A 15,936-nucleotide genomic window follows, 5' to 3' on the forward strand; every position below is an offset into this window, starting at 1 on the left:
TTCCAATGAATATCCAGGATTGATTTCCTTTAGGATGGACTAGTTGGATATCCTTGCAGTCCAAGGGACTCAAGAATCTTCTCCAATACCACAGTTTAAAAGCATCAATTCTTTGGTGCTCAGCCTTCTTCATAGTCCAAATCTCACATCCATATGTGACTACTGGAAAAAACATAGCTTTGACTAGATAGATACTTATTGGCAAAGTAATGTCTCTGCTTTTTAATATGCTGTCTAGGTTGGTCATAGCTTTTCTTCCAATGAGCAAGCATCTTTTAATTTCATGGCTGCAGTCACCATCCATAGTGATTTTGGAGCCCCAAAATGGAAAGTCTGTCACTGTTTCCACTGTTTCCCTATCTATTTGCCATGAAGTGATGGGACCAGATGCCATGATCTTTGTTATCTGAATGTTGAGCTTTAAGCCAACTTTTTCACTCTCTTCTTTCACTTTCATCAAGAGAGTCTTTAGTTCTTTGCTTTCTGCCATAAGGGTGGTATCATCTGCATATCTGAGGTGATTGATATTTTCCTGACAATCTTGGTTCCAGCTTGTGCTTCATCCAGCCTGGCATTCTGAATGATGTACTCTGCATATAAGTTAAATAAGCAGGGTGCCAATATACAGCTTTGACGTACTCCTTTCCTGATTTGGAACCAGTCTGTTGTTCCATGTCCAGTTCTAACTGTTGCTTCTTGACCTGCATACAGATTTCTCGGGAGGCAGGTAAGCTTCCTGAGGTATTCCTTGGGAATGGTATTCCCATCCTCAGGATGGTATTCCTATTCCTTTAGATGTTTTTCTGGAATTCTCTTGCTTTTTTGATGATCCAACGAATGTTGGCAATCTGATCTCTGGTTCCTCTGCCTTTTCTTAATCCAGCTTGAACATCAGGAAGTTCAGAGTTCACGTATTGCTGAAGCCTAGCTTGGAGAATTTTGAACATTATTTTGCTAGCATGTCAGATGAGCGCAACTGTGCAGTAGTTTGAAGTCTTTGGCATTGTTTCTCTTTGGGATTGGAATGAAAACTGACCTTTTCCAGTCCTGTGGCCACTGCTGAGTTTTCCAAATTTGTAGGCATATTGAGTGCAGCACTTTCACAGCATCATCTTTGAGGATTTGAAATAGCTCAACTGGAATTCCATCACCTCCACTAGCTTGGTTCACTGTGATGCTTCCTAAAGCCCACTTCACTTCACATTCCAGGATGTCTGGCTCTAGATGAGTGATCATACCATCATGGTTATCTGGATCATGAAGATCTTTTTTGTATAGTTCTTCTGTGGATTCTTGCCACTTCTTAATCTTCTGCTTCTGTTACATTGATACCATTTCTGTCCTTTATTATGCCCATCTTTGCATGAAATGTTCCCTCGGTATCTCTAATTTTCTTGAAGAGGTATCTAGTCTTTCCCACTCTATTGTTTTCCTCTATTTCTTTGCATTGATCACTGAGGAAGGCTTTCTTATCTCTCCTTCCTATTCTTTGGAACTCTGCATTCAGATGAGTGTATCTTTCCTTTTCTCCTTTGCCTTTTGCTTCTCTTCTTTTCTCAGCTATTTGTAAGACCTCTTCAGACAACCATTTTGCCTTTTTGTATTTCTTTTTCTTGGGGATGGTCTTGATCACTGCCTCCTGTACAATGTCATGAACCTCTGTCCATAGTTCTTTAGGCACTGTGTCTATGTGCCCTTGAATCTATTTCTCACTTCCACTGTATAATTGTAAGGGATTTGATTTAGGTCATACCTGAATGGTATAGTGGTTTTCCCTACTTTCTTCAACTTAAGTCTGAACTTGGCAATAAAGAATTCATGATCTGAGCCACAGTCAGCTCCCAGTCTTGTTTTTGCTGACTGTATAGAGCTTCTCCATCTTTGGCTGCAAAGAATATAATCAATCTGATTTTGGTATTGACCATCTGATGATGTTCATGTATGGAGTCTTCTTTTGTGTTGGAAGAGGGTATTTTCTATGACCAGTGCATTCTCTTGGCAAAACTCTGTTAATCTTTGTCCTGCTTCATTTTGTACAGCAAGGCCAAATTTGCCTGTTAGTCCAGGTATCTCTTGACTTCCTACTTTTGCATTCTAGTCCCCAATAGTGAAAGAGACATCTTTTTTGGGTGTTAGTTCTAGAAGGTCTTGTAGGTCTTCATAGAACCATTCAACTTCAGCTTCTTCAGCATTACTTGTTGGGGCTTAGACTTGGATTACTGTGATACTGAATGGTTTGCTTTGGAAACAAACAGAGATAAATCTGTCATTTTTGAGATTGCATCCAAGTACTGCATTTTGAACTCTTTTGTGACTATGAGGGCCACTCCATTTTTTCTAAGGGATTCTTGCCCACAGTAGTAGATATAATGGTCATCTGAGTTAAATGCACCCACTCCAGTCCATTTTAGTTCACTGATTCCTAAAATGTTGATGTTTACTCTTGCCATCTCCACTTTGACCACTTCCAATTTACCTTGTTTCATGGACCTAACATTCCAGGTTCCTATGCAATATTGTTCTTTACAGCATTGGACTTTACTTCCATCACCAGTCACACCCACAACTGGGCATTGTTTTGCTGTGGGGTTTGATTCCAAATGCTATTTTACCCCTTCTTACGTCTTGCTGGAGATTCTCCTTTGCCCTTGGATGTGGGTATCTCTTTTGGTGGGATCCAACATTCTTCTGTCAGTGATTCTTCAGCAGCGAGTTGTAATTTTGGAATTCCAGCAAAAGAAGATGAGCACACATCCTTCTACTCTGCCATCTTATTCCCAGCCCATATTCTATTGTCTATAGAATATATACATATATTAGAATATAGCCCATATACAATAATGTGTATACGTTAATTGCAGTATCCTAATTTATCACTTCCTCCCACATTTCCCCTTTGGTAACTATAAGTTTGATTTCAAGATTTGTGAGACTGTTTCTATTTTGTAAATAAGTTCCTTTGTATATTTTTTGTTTACTAGACTCCACATATAAGTGATATCATATGGTATTTATCTTTCTTTTTTTGACTTACTTCATTTAGTATGATAATCTCTAAGTCCATCCATGTTGCTGCAAATGGCAGTATTTCCTTTTTTCTGACTGAGTGATATTCCATTGTATATATATACCACATCTTCATTATCCATTTTTCTGTTGATGGACATTTAGGTTGCTTCCACGTCTTGGTTACAGTGATCAGTGCCGTGAACATCGGGGTGCATTTATCTTTTCGAATTATGGTTTTCTCTAAATATATGCCCAAGCGTGGGACTGCTAGATCATATAGTATTAATGGGGCTTCCCTGATGGCTCAGAGGGCAAAGAAACTGCCTGCAATGTGGGAGGGCTGGGTTCTAGAGGAGTTGCTTCCCAGGTGGCACAGTGGTAAAGAATCCAGTGCAGGAGAGTATGTTTGATCCCTGGGTCAAGAAGATTCCCTGGAGAAGGAAATAGCTATTCACTCCACTATTCTTGCCTGGGAAATCCCATGGACAGAGGAGCCTGATGATGGGGTCACAAAGAGTTGGACACAATCTGGTGACTGAACATGAGTGAAATAGTAGAAAGGAGAAGCTGTGGTGGCTTTCATGTGCCCTGGCCAGGTGCAGGATTTAGAAAGGCAATAGGAGGAGGTGAGAGCAAATTTGAACCCAGAATACCATGGGGCAGAAAGCTCCGGGAATTGGCATGCAAGCAATTTCAATGATTCTCATTTTCATAAAAGGTTATTTTGCCTTGGTGATGTCGGAATGGGCAGATATATATATATATATTTTTAACCAACTTACACGCACAAAGATGTTAGTTCCTTGCTCCCTCTCTGAGCCTCATTCTAAGGAGTGGGTTTGGGGGTAGACTTTGGGAGTAGTGTGGAGCCCTGAGAGCCAGAGAGGGGAGTGGCCAGGGTTGTGGCAGGTAGTAGGGAGCCAGCCTAGGTGCTAGAGGAGAGGAGGGGCATCATGAGTCCCATGATGGGACCGTCTGGCAGGTGGGGCAGGGCTGAGGGCTGAGAAACCAGTGAGATGCCATTCCTGCCATCGAGGTGGGAGGTGGGAACCTCGGGGTGTCCTCAGGATCAGAGGAGGGGCTGGGCTGAGGGCCCAAGGAAGTCTGTTTAGGGGGTTTTCTTAGAGCCAAGAGAGGGAGGGCATGTGCAGGCAGCCCGGAAGACCTCTTAGCAGTCTTGCTCACTGCTTTCTTTGCTACTTGGGGCTCATCAATGCAAACATCGTGTAGGCCTTGGGCACTCACCCAACCATCTCAGGAGGGCAGAGAGTCGCCCTTCTAGGAGTCTTCCCAGCACCATCCTGCCCAGGCTGAAAAACAAGACAGGAAGAAGGCCTGTAGTTACTCTGGGTCATGTGGTTATCTGTGGTGTGCTGGTATGGGTCAGCAACCAGCTCTTTGAAGAAAAAGGTTGTGGGGGGTGGGTGGTTGCTGGTTTGCTCCCACCAATTTCAACAGCATATTCCCACAAGCAATTCCCATCAGCATAACCTTACTGCTGCTGCTGCTGCTAAGTCGCTTCAGTCGTGTCCGACTCTGTGCGACCCCAGAGACGGCAGCCCACCAGGCTCCGCAGTCCTTGGGATTCTCCAGGCAAGAACACTGGAGTGGGTTGCCATTTCTTTCTCCAATACATAAAAGTGAAAAGTGAAAGTGAAGTTGCTCAGTTGTGTCCGACTCCTAGCGACCACATGGACTGCAGCCTACCAGACTCCTCTGTCCATGGGATTTTCCAGGCAAGAGTACTGGAGTGGGTTGCCTACTAAACACCATTGTATAGTCCTTTCACCTGTCCATGGAAAAAAACAATCAATAGGCAATCTAAGAAAGAAATGGAAAATTTTATTCAAGCCAACCTGAGCATTATAACCCGGAAGACAGTCTTTCAAAAAGCTCTGAGGACTGTTCTATCCATTAGAGGTCAAAGCACAATTTAAGGTTTTTGAGACAAAAGATATATGTCAGGTGGTATATTGACAGTTTGCAGAGAGCTGCATGTACAAGGTGACTAGTGGGTCATCTACATCTAAGATCAAGAAGCAAAGTGAAAAGTGAAAGTGTTAGTTGCTCAGTTGTGTCCAACTCTGTGTGACCCCACAGACTGAAGCCCGCCAGGCTCCTCTTTCCATGGAGGGCTGGTTAATGCAGATACACAACACAAGTTAGAGAGGAGAGAGGAGGCCTGAACACAGAGCAAAAGGTTATGTTTAAATTTTTCTTGTCTTGTCATAAAACGTACATTTTATCTCAACATCATAAATGTGAATGACCTCAGGAACATAGCTGGTATTACCTGGACCAAGTCTGGTTGGATGCACAGCAAGTCAAACGCTGAGACACTGAGGTTCACAGCAGATAAAAGGTTTATTCACCAGGCAGCTGAGTGAGGAGACTGGAGAACAAATCTCAAGTCTGACTCCCTACAGGCAAGGGGCCTGGGATATTTATGAGATAAAGCTGAATGTGAGGAGTGAGGGGAAAGCTAATTGGAACTAAGAAAAAGGTGAAGTGAAAGTGAAAGTCGCTCAGTCGTGTCCAACTCTTTGTGACCCCATGGACTATACAGTGCATGGAATTTTACAGGTGAGAATACTGGAGTGTGTGGCCTTTCCTTTCTTCAAGGGATCTTCCCAGCCCAGGGATCGAACCCAGGTCTCCCACATTGCAGGCAGATTCTTTACCAGCTGAGCCACAAGGGAAGCCCAGAAAAAGGTGAGGTAATGGTCATTCTGCGCAGGTGAAATAAGCTACACACTTCTCTATGGGACGTGTTCAGAAATCGGTGCAGTCCATACACTCTTGGGGTGGAATAGGGGCCCTCTGACATCAGAAAGTCACTGAGGCATTTCCCTGGTGGCTCAGTGGTAGAGAATCTGCCTGCCAATGCAGGAGACACCAGTTCTATTCCTGACTCAGGAAGATCCCACATGCTGCAGAGCAACTAAGCCCGTGCATCACAACTATAGAGGCTGTGCTCCAGGGCCTGAGGGCCACAACTACTGAAACCCACGTGTCCTAGAGCCCGCGTTCCACAACAGGAGAAACCACTGCGATGAGAAGCCCTCACAGCACAGCTGGAGAGTAGCCCCTGCTTGCTGCAACTAGAGAAAACCTGCGCAGCAATGAAGACCCAGCACATCCAAATATATAAAAGAGGTCACTGAGCTGACATTTGCTCCTGTCCAGATGAAGGGTCAGTGGTCTTAGCTAGCCTTCACTGGCTCAAGCTCAAACTGGACATAGCTGAGGCCAAGTTTCTGCAGTTACAACTTGGACCAACATCGTATTGTTGAGGCTACATGAGGCTTGGAGGATGTGCAAAATTTTGTGAAATCAACTAAAGAGAGCTTGATGAGTGAAGGCAGGTTACAGGTGTAATGCATCTAACTGATGACTACCCTCTGTTTCAATAGTAATACAGCAATAACGCAGTAATGAATTTTAGAGATTTTTCACTTTCATTTTTAGGATAATGTGTTTACTTTTAAGTTTACATAATTTAAGTTTTAATAATAACTGCGGAAGAACTGGCTTCCCTGGTGGCTCAGACAATGAAGAATCTGCCTGCAGGAATCCCAGGTTAGGTTGCAAGTTTCCAGAAAATTTAATAATCAGACCTTGAGAGGTGGTACACGCCATTTCTGATACACCACTGCTGATGGTGAGGACAGGTCCTAGTTCTTGGCACTAAGAGTCCTTTTCCCTGGAGCTCTCCTGCAAGACACACAACTTTCTACCGTTGGGAGGCCTTGTTTCCATGGAGGGAAGCTGCAGAGGGCAGGAGATATGACTGGGCAGCTCCTAAGAAGAGCTCAGAGCAGGGCCAACCAGACTGGCCTGTGAGAGGAGCATTTTCCTGTAACACAGGTCCAAGAATTGTCAGATTTTTAACCAAAGAGAACGGGAAAACTCATTAAAAATTTGCATTTTTTCAGTGTCATTTGAGCTGGAATGGCTACGATAAGACAATGTATTGGTGTTAAAATTAAAGTGAAAATTAAGCACACGCCTCCCTATTAGTCAGCAACTTTTAAGGCTATCTTATTGTGAAGTTCAGAAAAAGAGTTAAAGAATCTATTTAAATGCAAATGTGCCATAAAACCAACTAACAGCAATGCATCTTCAAAACACTCAGCCTTTCTTTCAGCAGGCTCTGCTCATCATAGTGTTGTTATTTTTTCAATGTAGAAAATAATATCTCTCAAGAAGGTGGGTGTCATGGCAGTGCAGCTGGTGTGATTACCTGGGGTTTGGGAGGCCCTGGCTGGGGGGCAGGGAATCTGGGGCTTCTTCCGGGAGCAGTATCAGCTCACGTGCCTCTATGTCTTCTGGGCTGGCAGGGCTCTGGACTCTGGGGGTTCTTCTGCCTGTTCTTCTCCCCGTGCTTCCTAATTACACTGCTGCAAGGAGCCAACCCTTACCTCTGTGTTCCATCAAGTGGGAGGATGTGGTGCCTGGACTCAAGAACTGAATCAGACTTTGCCCAAAGCAACTCAGGCACAGCATCTGACTCAGAGGAAGCCACCTGCTGGCTATGGGCCCACGTGCCCAGTGCAGGAAGGAGGCCGGAAGGTGACCGAAAATCACTGTGCCTGAAACCTGTGTCTCCTGAGGGGCTCTCCTGGACACCAAAGGCCCGCTGTGCCCCCGTTTCTTGTTTATAGAAAAAGCTTTAGTCTCCTAGCCCTTCTCTGAATTCCAAAGGACAGACTCAGGCAGTTATTAGTTAGGAAAGTAAAAAATGCAGAAACAAAGGAAAAGCGGCCAAGAAACAACAATTCAGTGATAAAATTTTAGTTCTTCTCAAGGCATACATCATAATCTGACACATATCTTTGTGTCGTTCTTTAGGCACTAAGATGGAGGCTGGTGCCTACATGCTGAGCACAACACTCTAGACACCGGTCCCTGAAAGGTTGACGATTGATAGGATTCCTGAAACATCATCCTGTTATCTCATCACTAGTCAGTCACTATAAAGTCATACTCTTTGCAATCCTCACTCCAAATGTTGCCTTTACAAACCTAACACCCTAGTCGGTCAGTAAGATGGATCTGAGGCAAACCTACATCTCATCTTGACCCTTTCTTTTGCTCCAAACCTTGGGCTTCCCTGATAGCTCAGTTGGTTAAGAATTCATCTGCAATGCAGAAGACCCTGGTTCAATTCCTGGGTCGGGAGGATCTGCTGGAGAAAGGATAGGCTACCCACTCCAGTATTCTAGGGCTTCCCTTGTGGCTCAGCTGGTAAAGAATCTGCCTGCAATGCAGGAGACCTGGGTTCAAATCCCTGGGTTGGGAAGATCCTCTGGAGAAGGGAAAGGCTACCCACTCCAGTATTCTGGCCTGGAGAGTTCCATGGACTGTATAGTCCATGGGGTCACAAAGAGTCAGACACAACTGATTGACTTTCACTTTCATACACTCTTGGTGAGAATTTAAATGTTATGGCTGCTCTGGAAAAGTCTGACTGTTTCTCAAAAAGCAATTCCACTCCTAAGGGTATACGCAAGAGAAATGAAAACGTATGTCTGCATAAAAACCTTTACACAAGTGTTTATTCATAACAGCCAAAAAGTGGAGAAACCCAAATGTCCATCAACTAATGAATGAATCAATCAAATGTGATGTATCCTTATAATAAAAGATTATTTGACCATAAAAAGAAATGAAGAACTTGCACATGCTTCAACATGGACAAACCTTGAATACATGATAAGAGAAAGAAACCAGTCACAAAGACCATGTATTATGTAACTCCATTTATATGAAATGTGCACTGTAGACAGAGCCATAGGACAGAAATTACATTGGTGGTTGCCTAGGGCTGAAGAGTTGGGAGGAAATAGAAAGTGATTGCTGTGATTGCTGATGGATTCAGGGTTTCTTTTTGACGTGTTGATGCGTTCTAAAATTGATTGTGGTGATGGTTACCCAACACTAAATATACCAAAAACTATTCAATTATATACTTCAAATGGGTGACCTGTGTGGTATGTGAATTATATCCCAATAAATCTGTTATATTAAAAAAAATAATTTGAGAATGAAAGCAACAGGGCTTGGCGATTTTAAAGTACAGCTTTAAACGACAAATTCAATTCTTAGAATTGTTATAGGACTGGCTTCTCTTTCATGTTGCGGGTGAGTTTGGAGAGCTTGTGGTTTTTGAAGATTTGACCTATGTCATGCAGTCTGTCTAATTCATCGGCACAGAAACATTATTGTTTTAAATTCTGTGAGGTTTAGAGTCATAGTCACTTTTTCATTCCTGATTTGGTAATTTCTGTCTTCTCTGTCAGTCGGACTAGGGGTACATCAATTGTATTAGTCTTTCAAAGAACCACCTTTCAATTTCACTGATTTTTCTCTGCTTGTCTATTTTCAGTTTCATTAATAACTGATTCTTATTATTTCCACCTCCAACTTACTTTGGGTTTATTTTTCTCTCCCTCCTTCCCACCCCCTCCCTCATTTTCTCTTTATAGGAGAAGCTTAGATGGTTACTTTAAGATATTTCTTATTTTGTAATATAAGCATTTCAGGCAATAAAACCGCCTCCCACTTTAGCTACATCCCACAAATTTTGATATGTTTTATATATATATATATAAATATTTTTTTTCTTTCATTTTAATGTATTTTCAATTATTTAATTTTCTATTTTAATTTATTTAAATTTCAATTAAAGTATTTTCAATTTAATTTCCTTTGAGATTTCTTTCTTATGTGTGTTGTTTCTTTGGCAGTGTTTGGAAAATTTTTAGTTATCTTTCTGTTACTGATTTCTAATTTAATTTCATTATAGTCAGAAAGCATAGTGTGTATGATTTCAATCCTTTTAAATTTGTGAAGGTTTGATTTGTGACTCACCATACAGTCTGTCTTGGTAAATGCTCCATGTGTGCTTGAAAAGACTGTGGAGTGTTCTATCGATAGCAATTAACTCCAGTTAGTTGATTGTTCAGTTCTATCCTTGCTAATTCTCTGTTTATGTAGTGTATTACATACAGAAGAGTGCTTCTCTGTGTAACACATACAAACGTAGACAGAGAATTCTTGCCTGGAGAATCCTATGGACGGAGGAGCCTGACAGGCTACAGTCCACGGGGTCGCAAAGAGCCAGACAGGACTGAGCGACTAACACTTTCACTTTTTTCAGAGAAGAGTGCTGCAGCTTCCAAGTTTAATTGTGGATATGTCTACCACTCACTTGAAAAGACTCTGATGCTGGGAAAGATGGAGGGCAGAAGGAGAAGGGGACGACAGAGGATGAGATGGCTGGATGGCATCACTGACTCGATGGACATGAGTCTGAGTGGGAGTTGGTGACGGACAGGGAGGCCTGGCGTGCTGCAATTCATGGGGTCGCAAAAAGTCGGACACGACTGAGCGACTGAACTACCACTTTTCTGCTCTGACAGTTTTTGCTTCTTATATTTTGAAGCTCTTCTCTCAGGTGTTTATACATTTAGAAGTGTTTTCCCTTCTTGGTGGATTGATTCTTCTAACAATGTGTAATGTCTCTCTTTAAATCTGCTCATTTCTTTGCTCTGAAGTTTACTTTGATATTACTATAGTTACCCTTCTTTGGTTCATTGGGGTTTCCAAGGTTTTTTTGTTTGTTTTTTTTCATACTTTCTCTTTTTAACCTACCTATGTTACAATATGGAGAAGGCAATGGCACCCCACTCCAGTACTCTTGCCTGGAAAATCCCATGGATGGAGGAGTCTGGTAGACTACAGTCCATGGGGCCACGAAAAGTTGGACACGACTGAGCAACTTGACTTTCACTTTTCACTTTCATGCATTGGAGAAGGAAATGGCAACCCACTCCAGTGTTCTTGCCTGGAGAATCCCAGGGACGGGGGAGCCTGATGGGCTGCCATCTATGGGGTCACACAGAGTCGGACACGACTGAAGCGACTTAGCAGCAGCAGCATGTTATAATAGGGGCTTCCCAGGTGGCGCTGGAGGTAAAGAATCCACCTGCCAGTGCAGGAAATGCAAGAGACATGGGTTTGATCCCTAGGTCGGAAAGATCCCCCAGAGTGGGAAATGGCACTCCACTTCAGTATTCTTGCCTGGAAAATGCCATGGGCAGAGGAGCCTGGCAGACTACAGTCCATGGGGCCACAGAGTCAGACACAACTGAGCTCACATGTGAGAGAGTTTCTTGCAGATAGCAGGTACTTGGGTCATTTTTTAAAAAATCCTTTCTGCCAAACTGTTTCTTGAATTGGTGTGTTTACCGTATTTACATTTAACGTAATTATTAACATGTATGATCCAGACCTCCCCTTTTCATTTTCCATTTGTGCCCTCTGTTTTTCATTCTTCTGTTTCCCGTACCTACCTTTGTCTAGGATACTTACATTTTTTTGGCTGTGTGGGTGGCATGTGGGAGGATCTTAGTTCCTGAACCAGGAAGCCAACCCCTGCCCCTTGCAATGGAAGCAGAGTCTTAACCACTGAACTACTAGAGAATTCCCTTAAAATATTTTTAGTATCCCATTTTAAGTTATCCAATATATTTTTGACATTATCTCTTCACATAATTTCTTCAGTGTTGGGAAAGACAATTTTCTTTGAGCTTCTTGCTCTCCTACATCTTTTACTGTGCATGCAAAGAGTGTGAAGCCCTGACCCCTGTTTTGCCTGGGCCATTTCTCGTCACTGGGTTGGGCACAAAGGACAGAGAATGCTGGTAGGAAGGTGGTGGCCTGCACAGAGGGAGAAAGAAACCCTTGGGCCCACGCACCAGGCACCAGGCGCTGGGAGCAGTAAGTGGCAAGCTCAGGTGTAGACCCTGCAGGAGTGGAGACAGGAAACTGGCCCCGTTTCTTTCCTGCTGCTCCCACTGTCCGCAGGTGGGAAGGGCTAGCTCCACCGCCCTGTTTGTTCCCTGAGCACCCAGCCAGGGGAAAACGTGGCGTCCTGGTGTAAGGGACTCTCATCACTGTAATCCCTGCCTCCTGTGCAGGTGAGACTCCCAGGTCCATGTTCTCCTGGAGTAAAGAGGCTCCCGAATTCAAAGGACAAGGTTCTGGCAAAGTTTGCAGAGGGGCCTGAAATCCTCAGTGGCCTTGAGGGTGAGGTCCTGTGGGTCATTCACCATCCTGTGGTTGTGACTTCTACTATGGAACGGAGGGGCAGAACCGAGGTGTTCTAGTCTGCCGTCCCATTGGGTGAGTGACGGAGGGGATTCTCCTGCCCGGGGTCACCATGTGTACAGATGTGCTAGAGGTACATCTAGGCTACATCCTCCCCTCCCTAAACCATCCCTGGTGGTCCAGCCGAAACAATACAGAATTCCAGCGGGTGGAGAAAACAGTTTTAAAGGTTTAATGGCTGCCACACTATGCAGAGGCATTGCCTAGTTTAACAGTGCCACCTGCTGGACAAGCTACCTACTACACTTTTTGTTTTTGGATTTGAGGGACATTACTGTGTACAACGGAGAAGGCAAGGGCACCCCACTCCAGTACTCTTGCCTGGAAAATCCCATGGATGGAGGAGTCTGGTAGGCTGCAGTCCATGGGGTCGCTAAGAGTTGGACACAGCTGAGCGGCTTCACTTTCACTTTTCACTTTCATGTATTGGAGAAGGAAATGGCAACCCACTCCAGTGTTCTTGCCTGGAGAATCCCAGGGACGGCGGAGCCTGATGGGCTGCCGTCTATGGGGTCGCACAGAGTCGGACACGACTGAAGCGACTTAGCAGCAGCAGCAACTGTGTACAACCGAAGGCAATGGCACCCCACTCCAGTACTCTTACCTGGAAAACCGCATGGACGGCGGAGCCTGGTGGGCTGCAGTCCATGGGGTCGCTAAGAGTTGGACACGACTGAGCGACTTCACTTTCACTTTTCACTTTCATGCATTGGAGAAGGAAATGACAACCCACTCCAGTGTTCTTGCCTGGAGAATCCCAGGGACGGGGGAGCCTGGTGGGCTTCCCATCTATGGGGTCGCACAGAGTCAGACACGACTGAAGCGACTTAGCAGCAGCAGCACTGTGTACAATTGTGCTCAGTTGTGCCTGACTCTTCATGTCTGACTCTTTGTGACCCCATGGACTGTAGCCCTACAAGCTAGGCTTCAACTGTATATGAATCGAGAACTTTCAGATGTACAAACTGGACTTGGGAAAGGTACCAGAGATTAAATTATCAACATCCTCTGGATCATCGAAAAAGCAAGAGAATTCCAGAAGAGCATCTACTTCTGCTTCATTGACTATGCTAAAGCCTTTGACTGTGTGGATCACAACAAACCGTGGAAACTTCTGCAAGAGATGGGAATACCAGACCACCTTGCCTGCCTCCTGAGAAATCTGTATGTAAGTCAAGAAGCAACAATTAAAACTGGACATTGGACAAGGTACCGGTCCAAATTGGGAAAGGAGTACGTCAAGGCCGTATATTGTCACCCTGCTTATTTAACTTATATGCAGAGAACATCATGCAAAATACCAGGCTGGATGAAACACAAGCTGGAATCATGATTGCTGGAGAAATGTCAACAACCTCAGATATGCATATGATACCACCCTAACAACAGAAAGTGAAGAGGAACTAAAGAGCCTCCTGATGAGGGTGAAAGAGGAGAATGAAAAAGCTGGCTTAAAACTCAACATTCAAAAAACTAAGATCAAGGCATCTGGTCCCATCACTTAATGGCAAATAGACAGGGAAACACTGGAAACAATGGCACATTTTATTTTCTTGGGATTCACAATTACTGCTGATGGTGACTGCAGCCATGAAATTGAAAGATGCTTGCTCCTTGGAACAAAAACTATGACAAACCTAAATGGCATATTAAAAAGCACAGACATTACTTTGCCGACAAAGGTCCATGTAGTCAAAACTATGGTTTTTCCAGCAGTCATGTATGAATGTGAGAGTTGAACAATAAAGAAGGCTGCGTGCCGAAGAATTGATGCTTTTGAACTGTGGTGTTGGAGAAGACTCTTGAGAGTCCCTTGGACTGCAAGGAGATCAACCCTGGATATTCATTGAAAGGACTGATGCTGACGTTGAAGCTCCAATATTTTGGCCATCTGATGGGAAGAGCTGACTCACTAGAAAAGACCCTGACGCTGGGAAAGATTTCAGCAGGAGGAGAAGGGGGCAGCAGAGGATAAGATGGTTGGATGGCATCGCTGACTCAATGGACATGAGTTTGAGCAAACTCTGGGAGATGGTGAAGGACACGGAAGCCTGGCGTGCAGCAGTCCATGGGGTCACAAAGAGTCAGATACGACTTAGTGACTGAACAAAAAGGACTGTAACCTGCCAGGCTCTTCTGCCCATGAAATTCTCCAGGTGAGGATACTGGAGTAGGTTGCCATTTCCTCCTCCAGGAGATCTTCCCAACCCAGGGACTGAACCTGCTTCTCCTGCATTGTTAGGCAGATTCTTTACCACTGAGCTACCTGGGAATCCTATTCACATCTCAGCAGAGCCCTAAATGAGCTTCTCAACCACCCTGGAGCCTCAGGGTCCTTATTGTTGTTCAGTCGTTAAGTTGTACCCAACTCAGTGACCCCATGAACTGCAGCAAGCCAGGTTTCCCTATCCTTCACTGAGTTTGCTCAAACCCTTGTCCCTTGAGTCAGTGATGCCATCCAACCATCTCATCCTCTCTCGCCCCCTTCTTCTCTTGCCCTCAATCTCTCCCAGCATCAAGATCTTTTCCAATTAGTCATTTCTTTGCATCAGGTGGCCAAAGTTTGGAGTTTCAGCTTCAGCACCTGTCCTTCTAATGAATATTCAGAACTGATATCCTTTAAGATTGACTGGTTTGATCTCCTTGCTGTTCAAGGGACCCTCAAGAGTCTTCTCCAACACCACAGTTCAAAAGCATCAATACTTCAGCACTCAGCCTTCTTTAGGGTCCAACTGTCACATCCATACATGACCACTGGAAAAACCATAGCCTTGATTAGACAGACCTTTGTTGGAAAAGAAATGTCTCTGCTTTTTAATACACTGTCTAGGTTGGTCATAGCTTTTCTTCTAAGGAGCAAGCATCTTTTAATTTCATGGCTGCAGTCACCATCTGTAGTGATTTTGGAGCCCAAAAAAATGAAATCTGACACTGTTTCCTCTTTTTCCCCATCTATTTGCCATGAAGTGATGGGACCAGATGCCACGATCTTAGTTTTCTGAATATTGAGTTTTAAGCCAACTTTTTCACTCTCCTCTTTCACTTTCATCAAGAGGCTCTTTGGTTCTTCTTCACTTTCTGCCATAAGAGTGCTGTCATCTGTATATCTGAGGTTATTGATATTTCTCCCAGCAATCTTGATTCCAGCATGTGCTTCATCCAGATGTACTCTGCATATAAATTAAATAAGCAGGGTGACAATATACAGCCTTGGTGTGCTCCTTTCCCAATTTGGAACCAGTCTCTTCTTCCATGTCCAGTTCTAACTGTTGCTTCTTGACCTGCATACAGATTTCTCAAGAGGCAGGTCAGGTGTTATGGTATTTCCATCTCTTTAAGAATTTTCCACAGTTTGTTGTGATCCACACAGTTAAAGCCTTTGGCATAGTCAATAAAACAGAAATAGATGTTTTTCTGGAATTCTCTTGCTTTTTTGATGATCCAGCAGATGTTGGCAATTTGATCTCTGGTTCCTCTGCCTTTTCTAAATCCAGATAGAACATTTGAAGGTTCATGGTTCACTTACTGTTAAAGCCTGGCTTGGAGAATTTTGAGCATTACTTTGCTAGCGTGTGAGATGAGTGCAATTGTGCAGTATTTTTGAGCACGTTTTGGCATTGCCTTTCTTTGGGATTAGAATGAAAAGTGACCTTTTCCAGTCCTGTGGCCACTGCTGAGTTTTCCAAATTTGCTGGCATATTGAGTGCAGCACTTTCACAGCATCATCTTTGAGGATTTGCAATAGCTCAACTG

Source organism: Bubalus kerabau, chromosome 21 (assembly GCF_029407905.1).
Source record: "Bubalus kerabau isolate K-KA32 ecotype Philippines breed swamp buffalo chromosome 21, PCC_UOA_SB_1v2, whole genome shotgun sequence".
NCBI classification, from domain to species: domain Eukaryota; kingdom Metazoa; phylum Chordata; class Mammalia; order Artiodactyla; family Bovidae; genus Bubalus; species Bubalus kerabau.